The following is a 19,952-nucleotide window of genomic DNA, read 5'->3' on the forward strand; positions in this document are numbered from 1 at the left end:
GAGGAAACAAACTCAGAGGCAGAGAAAGGGTCTTAAATTACAAAGACTGAGGGATGACCTTGTCTTATAAAACTGACACTGAACAGGATGGTTCAGTGCTTACAAGTGAACACTTCTCTTGTTGAGGATCAGAGCTCAAGTCTCAGCGTCCACACAGGTTGCTCACTAACTTCAGGGACATTTGAGACCTCTGGACTTAGGAGTAATGATTTCTCTAGACATACCTCACACAGACACAGTTAAAAAATAACATAAAACACTAGAACATTCATTTTTCAAAAGTTATATAATATAAGCTGTGGCGCCCGTGCCACCGCGGTACCGACTCGAGTGCGAGGGACTGCGGATTTAACTCATGCACACACACAGGCACACACACAATAACACAGTGGGTCCTTCGTGCTAAGAGAGCAGCAGCCGCAGCAGCAGCCGCAGCAGCGATTTATTATGCTTAATCATCCCAGAGTTCCAAAGAGCCTTCTTATAGGCAGCCAAACAGGAATCCTCTTCTCAGGTGAAATCCCTCAAGAGGTAATCTCACACAGGAGGAAAAGTCTCGAGGAAGGGAGGGGTGCATTCTCAGAGCAGTAAACACAACTAGCTAACCAAGATAAACACAGGCATGGAAGCTGCTAGAAACAGGACATGAAACAGCAAGACAGGCAGGCAGCCCAGTTGGGCCTGGCTACTACAATAAGCCAGCAGGGTAATAATATAATGATGTATTCAAGACAGTGGTCATAGGTCCCCTGGATGGGGAGGCCTGGCGGCACTCAGAGGAAGGATAGCAGGCTACCAAGAAGAGACTTGATATCAGATGAGCATATACAGGGGGAGGAGGTCCCCTTGAGTCACAGTCATAGGGGAGGGGAGTATGGGGAAAGAGAAAGGGAGAGAGGAATGGGAGGATACAAAGGATGGGATAACTATTGAAATGTAAAATGAATGAATTAATAAAAAAAAATTAAAAAGACAGTGGTCATATGTAGACAGTGTGTGTATGTGTACAGATAGATTATATATAGATAGCGATAGATATATAGATATATGATTGATAGATAGACAGACATATAATTGTAATTATTGAGAACATGGTTTATGAGAAAATGTGACTGTGAGCTTGGAGAGATGGCTCAATTGTTAGGGCTATTCCAGAGTTCAGTTCCCAGCAGTTACATGGGTCAGATCACAACCGACTATAACTCCAGCTCCAGGGAATCCAATGCCCTCTTTTGGCCTCTGTAGGCACTGGCCAATGTATGGTGTATACGCACACAGAGACACATGCACATAAATAAATATAGAAGAAGATATTTAAAAATAGAATCAAATTGTTGATAAGTATAGTTTTCAGAAATGCATTCAAAAGGAATATTTACCTTTCTAATTCAACATGGGGGAATTAATTATATTTTGAGAATCAACCTTTTACATAAAAATTCAAGGGATGAAAATGGGGTGCTCAGAAAGTCTACTTAAAAAGCTATAACCATGTGAAATAGTATTCTACAATGTGCAGGAAAAATAACATCCCTTTTAAAAACACCTTTGAGTTTTAGGAATGTCTATATTTCATTTAATTAAAAAAGTCCATCCTAAGCCAGGTTTTTCTCATGGTAATATTATTAAATGTAAATGAACTATACAATGATTCCAAGATGACAACAACAAGGATGTGTGGTGTCTGATATGCAAGGAAGAGACTACAGAAGGTACAAAGAGCCGTGGACCACCTCAGGAGCTAGAGATCACTGCGTGAGAGAGATTTGCACAGTGTGGACCACAGGCCCATGGGCAGGTCCGACCTTTTGCCATCCATCATCAGCACATGGAAGGCAGACCAGTCTCCACAGCCTGGACCAGAGCCTGCCTGAAAGCTGGGAAACAGGTGGAACTGTCCTCAGACCCCCTCCAACTTGCCCTGCACCAGTCCGCAGAAAGCACCAATGTCACAGGGGAGCCCAGAAGGCTGTGGTCACTTTGATCAGACTTAGCACGTGGTCTGAGACCTGAGACGCTGTCGGGAGCCACAGTCCAAGGGAGCGGGGCATCACAGGCTGAGAAAGACCCATACAACAAGTCTGACCTCCTTCCATGCAGGGGCACAAGGGGGAAGGCAGGCCAGTCCCCACAGCCTGGACAGGAGTCTGCCTGTCAGCTGGGGGCTGTGGCCTTGCTTGGCAGAGCGAATTCGGTAAATGGGACTGAAATAATCCTGCAGTGAAGCATCAGAACTTCTAGTAGGGAAATCTCAGGAAAATGGGTGGATCTGCTCTCAGACTCCCTCCACCAAACACCAAAACCTCCCTCCCAACATCAAAGACAGCAAGATCACTAAAGGCCAGTGTAAAAAAACTAGAACAACAACAACAAAACAAAACAAAACAATACGACATTTCCAGATCCCAGCTATCCCAAAGAAAACAACCCAGAGAACTGAAACACAATTGAAATACAAGAAAATGACTTTAAATTCTTAATAATGAGGAAATAAATAAAATCCATAATCAAATGCAGGAAGACATAGCTAAATAGGTGGAAGACATAAAAGAGGCCTATAGAGAGGCACAACCATTTTGGAAATCTATCTGGTGCTATCTCAGAAAACAGGGACTAGGACTTCCTCAAATCCCAGCTATTACACTCCTTGGAATATACCCAGAGATGCTCCACCATGCAACAAGGACATATGCCCAACCATGTTCATTGCAGCCTTATTCATAATAGCCAGAACCTGGAAACCACCTAAGTGTCCCTCAGATGAAGAATGGATAAAGAAACTGTGGTACATTTACACTATGGAATACTATTCAGCTATTAAAAACAAGGAAATCCCAAATTTTGTGGACAAATGGATAGAACTAGAAATGATCATAATGAGTGAGTTAGCCCTGAAGCAGAAAGACTTACATGGTATATCCTCACTTATAATTAGATACTAGCCCAAGAAGCATGTCCCATGAAAGTCTTCACTTAACAGGAGAGTGGGATAGATGTGAGGACATCCTATTGAGATTCTAGGAGAGACAAGTATGGGAGAATGGGGAAATAGAAAAATCCAGAGGGTCCTACATACCTACAAGAAGAACAGTGTGAAGGGTGGATCTTGGCCCAGGGGTCCTACTCAAACTATGGCACCAACCAAGCACAATACATGCAGTAAGCATCGAACCCTTATTCAGATCTAGCCAATGGACAGGACATTCTCCACAGTTGAGATTTTGATATGAATTCTGGTGCCCCATATTTGACCACTTCCCCTTGGTGTGGAGGCCTGGTAGCACTCAGAAGAAGGAGAGACTTGATACCTTATGAGCATATACAGAGGGAAGTAATCCCCCTTAGGAACAGTCATAGGGGAGGGGAATAAGGGGAAAAGGGAAGGGAGGGAAGAATGGGAGGACACAAGGGATGGGATAACCATTGAGATGTAACAAGAATAAATTAATAATAAAACATTTAAAAAAAAAGAAGGATAACAGGTCACCAAGAAGAGACTTCATACCCTATGAGCATATACAGGGGGAGGAGGTCTCCCTCAGTCACAGACATAGGGGAGGGGAATAGGGGGGAAGTGGGAGGGAGGGAGGAATGGGAGGACACAAGGGATGGGCTAACAATTTAGATGTAATATGAATAAATTAATAAAAAATAGGAAATGTTGTCTGGAGTTCAGAGCTTATCCCAAGAAAGTAAGTACAGACAAAGATTATTTAAAGGCTTTCAGGTTATATCATGCTAAAATTCAAGACTATATAAAAGAATTTTAGAGTTACATATTTAAAAGAAAATCAAATGACTCAATGGAAGAGAGAGAAAAAAAAAGAAATATTAAATCGAATTTTCTGTCTATGGCACCCATGGCAAATTTCCTATAGTGACCTGACACTTTATCTAGCATGTAGATCACCTCTATGAACTACAGGTTTTTCCTAAGTGATCTGACAATATTGCTCTTGTAGATGACAGGTGTTATTGGTAGATGTTCAAAAGATCTCTTCATATTTTCAATTCTCATAGAATAGGGACCATTGGATTGGTGTGAGCATATTCAAAAACATTTTTGTTTTATTTATTTTTATATTTGAGTGTATAGTAATTACAGCATTTGTCTTTTTGTATGTTCATAGCAGCTTTATTTATTTTTTACATATACATTTATATTATTATACATATATACAATAAACAACCTACAGCAAGAAGAACCACAAAACAATCAGAAACTATATAAATGTTACATTCATAGTTTTTTCCCTTTGTATTTGGCAAACTTGAAGAAAACATCTCTTCTATATTAGAGCATCTAAACTTCTGAATGTAAATCAATGGTTATATAGACCTAAAAACATCTTAACCCATAAACAACTAAGTTTCATTGTAAAACTAAACTATTTGGTCTTCAACCCCATCAGAGACATGAGAAGGAATAACATTAATTGTCTGAGTATACAAGGAGTGCTGTTTAGCAGCTTCCTAAATGCTAAGATGACAGAGACAGTTTTCTACCTGAATAGTCATCCAAAACTCTTTTTAAGGTTGGAGCAGAACAAAAGAACTGGACACTGACAGTGGATCAGACCTAACAGGATTCATTCCTCTCAGCATGCTGGACACTGACATCCTGCATCCTTAATGATTCAGCACCAAGTACATTAGCTGCTGTTCCTCATCAGAACAGGACAGATCCTAGGACAGCTTCAATGAAAGCTTCCAATCCCAATAGACCCAGCATTTCATACTGCCCAATGTAAGACTCTAATTAAGCCTAGGATTTCTTAACATTTAGAAACTGGATCACAAATGCTATTTCTATCTTGTCTAACCATTCTCCCCTAATTTATTTGTGCCCCTACAAAGGTATTATTTTTCCCAAATCAACCTGAAGAAACCTTAAGAGAATGATGCCCCATTTCCCTTAGGGGGGATGGGTGGGTTTTTGGTTGCTTTCTTGGGTGATAGATGTTTACTTTCATTGGGGTTATAAGTTATTATTGTTAATTACAAGGTTATTTTTAATTCATTGCTATAGAATTTTGTATGTAGTTAAATTTTAGATACATTGGTATAGAATTCAAATTTCAGATTATTCTTCACAATATTTCCTATTTGTCTTCCTTTCAAAAATTCCCATGTCCTTTCTACACTCTCCTCAAATTCATTCCTTTTTTCACTAATTATAATTGTATGTATATTTATACTTGTCTGCATGTATACATATGCTTTTAATTATAAACCTGCTTATTCTGTATAATTGTAGTTACATGCGTATTTTCTGGCCTGATCATTCAGTACTGGACAATCAATTTGTATGCGCTTCCCTGAGAAGGACCTCTTCTCCCACTCCTGTCTCCTCAGTTGACTGTAGTTCTTTGTGTTCACTTGAGGTCTCATAGGGTTTTCATTCATTGTGTTTGCCATGTTCATTTGTGTTGTCCTTGTTCAGCTTATATCTGGCAGTCATTTCTTAAGACTTTATGGGTGTAGCTGCTGATGTTACCAGCAGACACAGTCCCACAGCAAGTTCCCTGATACTCTGGATCTTACGAACTTTCTGCACTCTATCATTTTTCTGTGAGAAATTTGGACTTTATTTACATCTCACTGTGCACAGAGGACATTTATGTTGCTGTACTTCCATCTCTTCAGTACTGTTCAAGGAGCTACAATACGGGCTCTAAAAAAATTCACAGAGACAGTAGTTGAAAGGGAACTATCTAATGCCAAACTCTACCTCTGCCACTTGGTGCATAGAGGATTTGCAATGGCAATAACACATGAGATGCCATACAAACCCATCTGTGACAATTCCATGTGCAAACATTTAATTCTTCTTGAAGAAGTTTTTGCATATTGATCCAGTTACCATCAGAGTCACACCAACAGACACATGTACCTATGGGTTATAATCTTTAGGGACTCTGCCTGTACACAATAGGCATGTGAACAGAGAAACCACAACAACAGAGGTGTAGATGTATCTTTATTATGGTGAATATAGTTACATGTGTCACAAAATCTTAACATTCTAGTACTGATGGATCCTAACCACATATTCTTCAAAAAGTTCAGAAATTCTTCTCTTTAAATGACAATGATTTGTCATTGTTTCAGCCTAGAGAGATATATTTTTGTCAGAAGATTGGAAATAATCATGTATACTATTTTTTCAGGAGCCCTGTGTCATGAATCATACCACACACAGAACATTTTTATACAGAGAGGAAAGCAACTACAAATGTTAAACTATCCTGTTTATAAATGATTATGAAATCTACCAGCTTTCAAACTTTCTTCATGCAAAAAAAAAAAGCCATCAGAGTAGAGTTCAGACAAAATATGATACCAACTTCCCACTCAGAAAACACTTATGACACAAAAGATCAAAAATGCTAAAGATACCTGTGGAGAAAATTATGTTCATGGACTGTATTAAACCTTGGTATAAAGTCACAATAGAAATCCCTATGCTATGAAAGGTAGGCCAGGTGCTCATGAGAGGTCATTATTTATTTGAAATTTAGTTCTGGTACACTCATGGCTACTGAATATCTAGTAAAATGATATTAATGTAGACTGCCCTGACTTAGCTCAAATATTAACACTTAATCCCCAGTTGGTGGTGTTTTGGGGGATGGTTGTGGAATTACTAAGAGGTGGAGCCTCACTGGAAGATGTAGGTCATAAAAGGTAGGTCTTGCAGCTTTCTGTTGGCCCCACTTCTGTTGACTCACTTCTGCTTCCTGACTGTGTACTTTCTTATGTTTAGCATCCATGTACACTAGAACATTAAGCTTTTGTGAAAGATGTAACTATATTGACCAAGATGAGAATATATCTACCTGTCTATTGCTGTAGTTTCTCTATTCATATAACTATTGTTCATTGATGCCTGTGTTTATATGGTTATTTTATTCCATGTTTGTCTTAGTTATACTTATGCTGCTGTGCGAAAATCCTCTACAAAAATCAACTTAAGAGAGAAGGTGTTTATGTATTAATGGCTCCCATTTAGAAGGACAGTGCATTGTGACAGGGACAACATGCATGCAATCAGGAACAGCATAGTAGCAGGAGCTAGTTGGCCATATTGCAACCTCAATCCAGAGCTAGACATGTGTTCCTTAAGAAGTTCAGTGTTTCTGCTTTAAATAACAGTGATTTTTCATTATTTCACCATATAAAATCCTGGCTATCTCTTTAACTTCTGTCTCCATTTCTACTAAACTGAAAGAGGAGAAATTTAAGAAAAAAGTTCTTATTTCACATGGAACTAACGATATAATCACATCTAACATATGGGTAATTTTAAATTTCAGGAAAAGGAATTGGGACTGAAAAGTAATGTGAGCAAACAGTGGTTTTTAAAATACCTGATAAGTTTGAAAGGCTTTAAGTGTATAGATGGGAAATTACAATTTACCCAAGCACAGTATATGAAATACAAATTATACTTTGCATATCATGATAAGGTCACTGAAATGCCATTAAAAAGAAAAATCTTGTCATTTGCCACCGTTGCAAAGGGAGACAACAGTGTAAATGCCTTTTGAATACTCATGGAAAGCAATAACTCAGGAGAAAGAAATGGTATTTAAAGAGTTGTAATAGAAAACACTTCAAATTATAACTCTTATCACATTTAAGTACTATCTGTAGATAGAATACAGCCATTTCTGATTATTTGACTATAGGAAAATTCATCACCTATTGCTCTTCACTCTTTTAACAAATGTTCTACAGTTATTAATCTTTAAGAAAAAGGATTCAATACGGAAGCATAGAATGAGAAAAATTTGTTAAACACACAGTTTTACCTGTCAATTTTTATAAAATATATATGAACAAAACAAACAGTAAGACTAGCCCACAACTCATATCAGTAAATGCTGTAATTAAACTATGCATATCAAATAAAAATAAGTGTGGTAAGTTGAATCCAATGTAGTTGAAAGACTTCTGTGTTTTATAGGAATTTGTTTATTGAATTAATAATAAGTATTCTGCTCCTTAGAGCAAGAACTGAAGATAAAAATTTAAAAGATAAGCTCATTAAGATGACCATATAATAATTCTTATGATGCATTACTGATGATGCCAGCAGCAGTGGGAATCAAGAATATATCTGTTGATTCAACAACTTTATTAAAAAACCATTACACCCTAAGAATTCTTATTGTTCACTATTTCTCTTTGCCATGAGTCTATAAACAAATCTTAAAATCCATTGACCATAACTTTGATGGATACTTTAAGGTTTTTTTATTGCCTTAGTACTTAAAATTCTAAAATGTAAAGAAAACATAAAATTATTTGAATATAAATTAAGGAAACATTCATAAGAGAGAAAAATAGATCAGGAAATTATTCAATATTGACCACATACACATATGTTGTTATATAAATTAATTACTTCATTATGAAATATTTTATTGTATGTTAAAGGACCAGCAATAAATCAGGTATTCAGTGTATTCAGTATCCTAGGAAAGCCTTAAAAATACCTCATATTCAAAGGAGTACAGTTTAAATTACTTATGAGCTTTTTGAAACTATTAGCAGCACAGAGGCTGTTGTCTGACTAGGGCAATCTGAGTTTATTATAAAGTGGCATGATAGATCAACTAGATTAATTGGTATTTTGCTTTGTGAATATAGTAGATCATACACATTTGCCAATATGCATCAAACTGTATATTAAGTGATAATGCTACAAAAGCTTATGTTTATTTTATTTTATTTTTTTAAATTTTCCTACTTATTCCTACTTATTCCTATTTATTCTTGTTACATCTTAATGGTTATCCCATCCCTTGTATCCTCCCATTCTTTCCTCCCTCCCATTTTCCCCTTATTCCCCTCCCCTATGACTGTTCCTGAGGGGGAGTATTTTTTATTAATTTATTCAGATTACAACTCAGTTGTTATCCCATTACTTATATTCTCCCATTCCTCCCTCCTTCTCGCTTTCACCCTATTCCCTTCTCCTAGGTCTATGACCGAGGGGGACCTCCTCCCCCACTATGTGGTCATAGGCTATCAAGTCTCATCTTGGTAGCCTGCTTATTCTTTCTTTGAGTGCCACCAGGCCTCCCCACCAAGAGAAGGTGGTCAAATATGGAGCACCAGAGTTCATGTATAAGTCAGTCCAAGCTTATATTTTTTAAATAGCAGCCAAACAAAATAAAATTTCTAGATAATAAGTAAGTCATCAAAGTAAGTAACTTCTGTTCAGCATGCAACAATTTAAATTTGCTTGTGAACAAAAAATATGATTTCTTGAAAATAACATGTTCTGGCTTTACTTATTTTTGGCTTTGTTCGTCATTTTCATCTTATGGAGAGGGAGCTATCAAGCAACACCTAGAAAAAAAAAAGAAGTGTCAAAATATAGTAGTATACTTTCTATTAATGAACTACCACAGATTGAGTTTAAATACAGGCCTAAGGAAAGTAATACATGTGGTTGAGAGAATAAAAGATAGCAATGATGTGGAAACATCATAAGTAGTTGTTTTTAGGTCTGTGCCATTACTGTCAGCAGAGAGTGCACCAGGCTGAGAAGAATGTTTTCATCATTGATCTCTTGTTCCCATCTGGGTTAATGTGATAACATGACTTTAAATTCTGAGCTCATTAGATACTCTGAGTATTAACCTTTATCTCAGTGATTTTTTACAACTTAATATCTACTAGAATTTCTACTTTCACAAATAGTTAATTTGGACCTTAGAAACAAACCAGTAACATATTAGTGTCATGGAGTTGAAGGTTGTAGCCTATAGTTTGAATCTATTTACTCATCATTTTTAGTGCATGTGTGTGTGTGTGTGTGTGTGTGTGTGTTTGTGTATTGTGTATTTATAAACCAAAATGTGCATAAAACCAGTAGGTGTAGTGAGCATGAAAAAAGAAATGCCAGCATGCCATCTGCTCCAGAAATTCCATGTAAGTTAAGTGAGGAAGAAAGAGCAAACCAAAGAGCACCAGGACAATTCAATTGAGGTAAATTACCTAGACACCTATTCAAAGCAAATGTCAAAGGTCAATAAAAGCTGAGAATTTCCTAGTTTATTGACACCAAAGTAAAATGAGGCCTGTATTTAATTTAGATAAGATGAAAAGTACTAAAGGACTAAATTCTTGTAGTTTCGCCTTTCAGTTGTCCAAGGGTAATTACTTAAACAATGTATTTTTCTATAACCAGTAACTGAATTTTCAAGAGAAACGCAATTTTATAACAAATTTTATTTGTATTTCCTTAAAGTGAAAAAACATTTTAGAAGGCTATAGTACCCTCATGACCAAATAGTAACAGTGATTGCAATAGTAATATTATTATCATCATTATTATTAAAATAGTAATAATGATAATGATAATGAAAAAAGAAACAAATATCCTGCTAATATTAGATTGAATAGGCTAGGTCACCAGAAAAAAGGAAGATTTGGGGTAGATTAGATGCATAGAAGTCGGTGTGGTTATTCATAAGAGGAATATGGTTCCCAGTACTCTGTCACAGGATGCTGCCCACTCTATAATATTTTGTACTATATTATGAGTTACAGTAAAGCCTGGAATATATAGCCTGTCTCAGTAAACACATAAATAAGTTAATTAATTACTCAATGAGTATGGTATATTTGCAGGGGATTATAGTTTCATGGCTAAATCTGCTTTGGTATGGTGGAATTATACCAGGGTTATTATTATTGTTTGTTAGCTTTATAAAAATTACTATTTATACACATTGAGAACTATACGACCCATGAAGTAAACAGTGGTGTATCGCAGCAGCCACAGAAATGACTATTCCTCTTCAAAATACATGAATACTTATATGTAAAGTCTTCCATAGACTTTATTTCTGAAAATGATGACCTAACAAGAAATTTTAGTTACTCTGGTGACATTTATGCCACTCTTGGACCAGCAGCCATTTCTGCCAGGCTGGTTGTCCCTGTGGCTCTCAGTGTTCATATCTGAATAATGTTGATTACTTTTCTTCCCCGGTAATATGAATAACACATTTCAAGTTCATAAACACTAGTTCGTTGGGATGCAACTTCTAGATCAGTACCAGCTTTGTTTCTCTATATCCTAAGAACCAAATATGTGCTGCCTTCAGTAATAAGGTCTTACTATGTAGTTATGGAGCACACCGTGATCATTGGCAGTAGCTGGTAATGTCTGGCGTTCCATAGGACCTCACTGGCCAACACCACCAAAAGAAAATCCTCTTCCTGGCACTAGCTTTTCATTTGTTCGCCTGTGGTGTCCAGTATGGTATTGTTGCCCCATTGTAGGACAACTTCATTTAAACTCTGTGTGTGTGTGTGTGTGTGTGTGTGTGTGTGTGTGTGTGTGTGTGTCTGTCTGTCTGTCTGTCTGGGTGTATGCATGTATTTTAGGAAATTTACAATATTTGGTGCTCATATAACTTTTTAACAGGTCTTTAGTGATAAAATAATTTTGTCATTAATGCATTAACAACAAACTAAACACCAATTGGTGAATATTCTACTTCTATTAAAATGTCCATAAACATGATGAAGTCTATCTTCACTGCAGACTTTACTCTTGGCTATAAAGGACACTTTCATTAATTAAGTTAGTCAACGTGTCTTTATAAATTGTCTTATAAAATTTAACTTTCTTAATATGTCAACATCTATGAGGTAGGGGTATTGAATGATGAGGTATATTGATTAGCATTAGAAAAAGATAAGTGTGATGGGTGGTTTTGGATGCCAACTTGGGGAGAATATATTGCCCTGTTATTTAAGTGAGCAACAATCTAATTGTTGTCAAGAAGGCATGTTATAGATGTGGTTAACACCAACACTATATTGATTAATTGACTTTAAATAAGATATATTACTATGGATAATTAAGATGGCTTTTATTAGATTAGTTAGAAGCTATTAAATTAAGGTTTCACAGAGAACTCTGTCTCAAGAATGCACATAGGTATATAGCTTGTTCTCCTATATTGCACACTTCAGACTTGATTGTTTGATGTGTGAGCCAAACTTTAATACTTTCTAGAAGTAGATAGGTAAGTTAAGTATGAGGGTTAATAAATGATGGACTAACAGAATAATAGGTAGAGGCATGGATGAATGGATGGATTGATGGATAATCTTGAATGATATGAAATAACTTTAGTTTTGTTCTAAAAATATTATATCAGAGAAATATTGGTGGAAGGTGGAAGACGTACTCTGGTGCCTCATATTTGACCATGTCCCCTGGAGGGGGAGACCTGGTGGCACTCAAAGGAAGGATAGCAGGTTACCAAGAAGAGACTTGATACCCTATGAGCATATACAGGGGGAGGAAATCCCCCTCAGGAACAGTCATAGCGGAGGGGAATAAGGGGAAAATGGAAGGGAGGAAAGAATGGGAGGATACAAGGGATGGGATAACCATTGAGATGTAACAAGAATAAATTAATAAAAATTTTTTAAAAAAGAAAGGTGGAATAAGAGAGAGAGAAGAGACATAATAGGCAGGTGAATAACATCTAGGATCTTAACACTCAAGTTACAGTGATAGTAATAACTTTGAACATAGAAGGCTGTGTCTTCTCTCATATGTAGCATTTGAAATGTTTTGTAAAATTCATGGGAGTAGAAATGGGACTCTGAAAGGAAGAATTGAAACAGTAGAAAGAGATCCATTAAAAGTCAATAGGTGAATGATTAAACTATGTAATAGACATGGATTAAGAGTGTCATCGTGAAACCTATTATTTTGTACAATTAGCACACACACACACACACATATGAGAGAGAGAGAGAGAGAGAGAGAGAGAGAGAGAGAGAGAGAGAGAGAGAGAGAGAGAGAGAATAGTGTTGAATGCTATAAAATACTATAAAAATAAAAGGAAGAAATTGATGTAAAATAGGCTTCAGTGAGATTATCAATAGACCTAAATCTTTATGGCTCACTTCTCTGCCACATAGATTTTTCTTACTAATTATTTAAAAGCAATTCCTGGTGATTTCACCTCACCAATAATTTCTAGAAATCTTAGGAAGAGCTCAGAACTATCTATAATTATGAAGTAAGGATCAAAGCCAATCATGTATTGATTTTTAAAAGCAATGGAACCTTCATGGTAAGGCAATGTTTAAAAGGAGACTGGTATATACCAATGACCTATAACTTACAAATCATCTACGAAATGATTTATAAGACAACATACAGAAATATACAACATGTATATTTCAATGTAGTGTTTATATTTCTGAGTCATGCACCTAACGATATAGCAGCAGAGACAGGGCTCGGCATTCAATCTGCTGTGTGTCTGGCACAAGCATCAGATATGAAAATGTGCCAATGCTTTCTTATTTCTTTTACAAACTATAAGGTTAATTAAAAGAAGCCCTCTGGGCACATAGGCTCCACAGCAGAGGTCCTATTTAAAAAACGCAGGAAGCAATTATATTTCATTTTCTTCATTCATTGTTGAATGAGGGTACTTCTTGGGAATATGGGAAACACCCTGCTCACCTGAGGCTTCACATGCACACACACACTCACACACACACACACTCACACACACACACACACTGTATCACATAAAATATCCTTAATAACATATGTACTAGAAGCAACTCTGTTTTGAACAATGACCCTGTGCTTTTATAGCTCAAAATACATTAAATTTAGAGCCCTTTTTATAGAAATGACTGTAATTCTTTTCCCATCCTCCATGAAAAATGTATGTTAGATGTTGTGAGAGACAGGAAACATTTTACTTTTTCAGTTCACAAATGTCTTAGAACCATATTTTCTTCTTATCCTGTAGCATGACTCTCTTTAGCAACTCTTAGATCAAACCTCAACCCTCCCTAATATGATCCATCTGTATGGCTTAATGTCTTTGCAAATGTGTTTTTTTAACAGTACATTCTGATATCTGAGTTAAAGTACTTCTTTTTATTTTCCTACATTATCGTTTTATGAATAAAACATTTTTAAAGTTTACTGGTAAAATGTCCTAACAGAGTCATATGTTTGAACACTTGTTTCCTGGGAAGATTGTAGAACGTTTATATGCACGGGGCCTTAGTTGTAAGAAATGTGTCACTAGGAGCAGGTGTTAAGAGTTTGTGCTGTAGTTTCCTTGCTGCCTTTCTACCAATGCTGCAGGGAATGTGATGAGATACGGAGTCCAAACCACAGGCTTCACCACCATGAACACACTGGCTGCATCCCTGCCCCACTGTGATGACAGCATGCCCTCAAGCTGAAGGCAAAACAAATCCTACTTATTTTTTTTCATTTTTTATTAATTTATTCTTGTTACATCTCAATGGTTATCCCATCTCTTGTATCCTCCCATTTCCTCCCTCCCTCTCATTTTCCCCTTATTCCCCTCCACTATGACTGTTCCTGAGGGGGAGTTCCTCCCCCTGTGGCACTCAGAGGAAGAATAGCAGGTCACCAAGAAGAGACTTGATACCTTATGAGCAAATCCTACTTCTTTTATTTTATTTTTTATTATAATTTATTCAGAACCCATCCTGGTTGTTGTTCCCTCACTCGTATCTTCCCTTTCCCACCCTCCCTCCCTCCCTCTTCTGCCTCTTTTAAGTTGTTTCAGTGAAATATTTCCTCCCAGCAATGAAAGCGGAGCCCAATATAGATGCTGTCTTAGGCTTATTGTAACTTAATACACTCCAAAAGAGGTCTCAGACATGTGTAATGCCGCCTTTTCAGAAACGCAAAATCTTTTGTCCTAGAATTTTATGAAAGAGGGGATAGCACAGAAGCTGGGCTTAAGCTTTTCGGAGAGGAGTAATGTCAAGGATACTGAAAAAGAGTTGACCACAATAGGCTTCCTGTAAGGCAAGAGGCCATAGTGGCATGCTTACAACTAAAACATGAACACTACTGCCATAGAAGCTAGGGACGGGCAGCCTCAGAAGAATTCTCAACTGTTTTCTGGTTCAAACAAATTAAAGGTAAGTTTTTATGCAAACTATTTGAGTGCCACTATAAAATAAGTGTTTACATACACAAACACTCTATAAATCAACAGGATGGAGCTGGCATACCTGGTATTGAAGAGAAATTGAATTGAGGAGAAATTGAAATTGAGCGGAATTAAAAAATGGTGACTAAGATTTAGGGGAAGCCTTTACTAAAAATAACTGTAGAACGCTAAAATACAGTCATTTGAATTAAATCCATGGCAAGTGGGTTATTTTGGTCTTTCACACACAATTTACCACTACTCAGATGTGAATATCAGAAGCTTATTTTAAGCCTTGGTCTAGGACAAGCATCAGAATTTCATGTTTTCAGATCTTTTAAACATTGCCTAATTGGGCTTATTTTCAAAATTAGATTCCATAATTCATTAATAATAGTTTCTATAACAAGAATAGATAGAAAATGATTGATGCTAGATAAATAAATCCAAAGCATGAATTAGTTCTCACTAAGTGTTTAATTGGCATAGGTTTAATTGTAGTAATAATAATTTCACATATGCGTATCATATCCCGCAGCTTGTATTACTACCCACTTCCCTTTCCTGTCTTCCTTCTTCTTCTTTTGATGGACCCTCCAATCCCTGCAGTAGTCCCTCCTTTTTGTGTGTGTGTGTGATGCACATACTCTGTTACCTTCTCTTGTTTCCCTTCCACACTTTATTTAGATCTCCTCCTCTAAAAATGGAATTTAATATATTCATGTAGTTTGTGTTCCAATCATGTGAATGGATTTCTTGGCTATGGTGTAAAATATAATTTAATATGTGTATACATATTTACATCTTAGTTCCCAGAGAGAACTGAGACCATCAACATAAGCAGCTATGATACAATATTTTAAAATAAATTTGAACAAGGCTATGCGAGCCATATAAAACTGAAAGGAGACAAATATGATAAGGCTATAATTAACACGAATACAACTCCAAGCATAAAGATGGCTGATTATGGCACAAACATGTTTCTTAAATATCTAGTAGACAAAGACACAAAATAGAAACAAAGAAGTGACCTTACTATTCCATCTACTGGGGCTACTGGATTATTCTATAAACTTTCAATAGGAAAACATCCCCTATCCCAAATCTCCATACCCAAACTCCACTGCCTCCTTCACTGTTAAAGGCAGAGAGAGCTCCAAAGCACTTGTAATGATATCCTAGCAGGAAGACAAGAAGTACAATAAGAACGCTCATGTTTAGCCGTCAAAATTATATAGCCCAACATTTCCACCAGGGAAAAGTTGGAGAAAATAGACTCACTCATAAAATAGAGTTGAGAACCCTGGAGAGAAATATGATGTGTGGAACAACAGATCCTCCAAGAGAAAATCACTGTGTTCAGAGGATACAGGAAAGCATCACTGAGGGATGGGTGCGCATAGGTAGGAAACCCCGTTTTTATCCATATTACATTGGCTTGGCAGTACAGCAGAGTAAGCTCCATATAGGGAGATGTATTGTGGTGACTGTCATGGCCATGCTGATTCCAGTGACCCATTGTGATAAAGGATAGTGAGGGCTCGCCCTGTGGTCAGAGGTTACAATGGAAGCAACGTGACACGGTCGCACTTTTGTATCATCGCTTCCTAAAGCCAAAGTTACCTAAAAAAAAATCTTGCAAAAATTCTGGCAGGCACAACTACAGCTTTCTAACAAAAGCACCGAAAATCAGTCTCCCGACAGCTAGAGTAGATGAGAAAATTGGGGAGCTAGGGATCCCAAGTCATTTGAAACTATGTATGAAGTTTTGAACCCAGTCCTGAAGTGTAGAGAGAAAAAGATGCCAAATAGGAGAGAGAAAGATTTGAGCAGGGATTATAGGGTAGATGATTACACAGGCGGCATTCTGACGTCTGGAAGTTGGACATGTAGAATAGACCAGGAAAGCATCTCAAGACCTTAAAAATTAGAACATATAGTGAAACTACAGAATACAGATGGAATCTATCTCAACTTGTGACCTAAATCTCACTGCTAAATGGTAAAAGATGTTCATTTGTCTGGTTTATTAACAATACTCAGTCATAAAATAATGACTAAAGATTTTCTGGAACATGTTACAAAATTTTACAATGTAAAATTAACTAGAAAATATATTTTAAATAGGAAGTAAAAGATTCTTAATAGATAAAAAAGCAGAAGTCAATAAATGAAAGCTATAATGAGAACAAGCTTAAAGAAAACAATGACTAGGTACACTGAGGCAAATCTGGCAAAGAGCAAATATTGAGATGGATCTCAATATCAGGCATAGGAAAATAAATCATCAGTTGCATTCAGGAAACAGGTTCAAGGGAAGAGTAAATTTTCATTAGACAAGATGCATAGGAAGAAGCATTTTTATTGAAAATGAAAATTTTTTTGTACAGTATATTCTGCATTGTTTCTGTTCCTCCATCTGTTCACTGATACCCCACATAAGGATGCTGAGGTGAAAAGGCAGAAGGATTATAAGTCCCTACGAACAGAGGAGCTCACCAGCTACATAGAGAGATGCTGGTGGTGGTGGTGGTGGTGGTGGTGGTGTGTGTGTGTGTGTGTGTTTGTGTGTGCATAAGAAAGAGAGAGACAGAGAGAGAAAAAGAGAGAGAGAGAAAGAGAGAGAACAGAAGAAGAAGAAGAAGAAGAAGAAGAAGAAGAAGAAGAAGAAGAAGAAGAAGAAGAAGAAGAAAAGAGGAAGGATGAAGGGTGGGCTGGCAGTAGAAGTTCATGCTGCATCTTGAAAAGACAGCCAGGGTTGCTTTCTTTGGTCACTTTGCTTTGCTTACGTTTCTAGAAGAAAATTACTAGAACGTGAGAAATACCAAGCATACCCACTTAATTAGCATGTTTTTTAAACTAACTCCAGAGGTCAGTATAACTAACCCAACAAATGGAGATGTATTGTTATGTTTAAGTAGTTGTTAGGGAAAGGCTTACTTGGCTGTATAAACACTCAAAGCTGATTAATTACATTTTGTGAAATTAAAAATATTCAGACAGAATATAGGACAATAATTATACTTTTATTATGTATTGTTACAGAGTGTCTTGGAGGGAAAGTTGTAAATAAACAAGAAAAAAATGATATCTTGTTTTTCACAACAGCAGTGTATATATTAAATTTTTAATATATCTGCATAGTTATAATGAGGTAAATCATTCTTTCTGTTGTACTGGCAATTGAATACAGGGCTTTGTGAATGAATTCAATTAAGTGTTCGCTACCAAAAAATACAATAGTAGCTAATTAAACTCTCAATATGTTGTCAGAATATTATCCAGTGTTTTCTTCTGTATTCTCACACTTCTGTGTCTGCCCTACTCAACTCAATGGTGTCCCTGTGACTGAGGAACAAACCATTCATTGGAGCATATCAACCAAGAAAGAACTGACATGCAAAGGTTTACATTAAAATATCTAGGAGTTACCCTAACGAAGCAAGTGAAGGACTTGTATGAAAAAAATTTCAAATCTCTGAAGAAAGAGATTGAAGATGACCTGAGAAGATGGCGTGATCTTCCTTGCTCATGGATCGGGAGAATTAACATAGTAAAAATGGCCATCCTACCAAAAGCAATCTACAGATTCAATGCAATCCCTATCAAAATAACTACACAATTTTTTAAAGACATTGAAAGTTCAATTCTGAACTTCATATGGAAAAACAAAAAACCCAGAATAGCTAAAACAATCTTGTACAATAAAAGATGCTCCGGAGGAATCTCCATACCTGATCTCAAACTGTACTATAAAGCAATAGTACTTAAAACAGCATGGTACTGGCACAGCAACAGGCTGGTTGATCAGTGGAATCGAATCGAAGACCCAGATATGAATCCACACACATATGGTCACTTGATTTTTGAAAAGAAGCCAAATCCATTCAATGGAAAAAGGATAGCATCTTCAACAAATGGTGCTGGTCTAACTGGAGGTCTATGTGTAAAAAAATGAAACTGGACCCATATTTGTCACCTTGCACAAAACTCAAATCCAAGTGGATTAAAGACCTCAACATAAAACCAGAGACACTAAGCCACTTAGAAGAAAAAGTGGGAAAGAGCCTGGAACATATTGGCACAGGAGACAACTTCCTGAACAGAACACCAACGGCCCAGGCCTTAATGTCAACCATTAATAAATGGGACCTCATGAGGCTAAGAAGCTTCTGTAAGGCAGGAGACACTGTCAAGAGAACAAAGCGACAGCCTACAGACTGGGAAAAAATCTTCACCAACCCTACATCTGACCAAAGGTCTAATATCCAAATATATAAAGAACTCAAGAAATTAAACACCACCAAACCGAATAACCCAATTGAGAAATGGGGCTTGGAACTAAACAGAGAATTCTCAACAGAGGAGTATCAAATGGCTGAGAAACACTTAAAGAAATGCTCAACCTCCTTAGTCATCAGGGAAATGCAAATCAAAACAACTCTGAGATCCATCTTACACCCATCAGAATGGCTAAGATCAAAAATTCAAGCGACACCACATGCTGGCGAGGATGTGGGGATGAGAGGAACACTCCTTCATTGCTGGGGGAATTGCAAACTAGTACAGCCACTTTGGAAATCTATCTGGTGCTATCTCAGAAAAATGGGAATAGGGCTTCCTCAAGACCCAGCTATTCCACTCCTTGGCAATATACCCAGAAGATGCTCCAGCACACAACAAGGAAAATTTGCTCAACCATGTTCATAGCAGCCTTATTCATAATAGCCAGAACATGGAAACAGCCTAAGTGTCCCTCAGTAGAAGAGTGGATAAAGAAACTGTGGTACATATACACTATGGAATACTACTCAGCTATTAAAAACAAGGAATTCCGGAAATTTGTGGATAAATGGATTGAGCTAGAAATGATCATAATGAGTGAGTTAACCCAGAAGCAGAAAGAATCAAATGGTATATACTCACTTATATCTGCATACTAGCCCAAGGGGCATGTCCCAC

Source organism: Acomys russatus, chromosome 21 (genome assembly GCF_903995435.1).
Source record: "Acomys russatus chromosome 21, mAcoRus1.1, whole genome shotgun sequence".
NCBI lineage: Eukaryota > Metazoa > Chordata > Mammalia > Rodentia > Muridae > Acomys > Acomys russatus.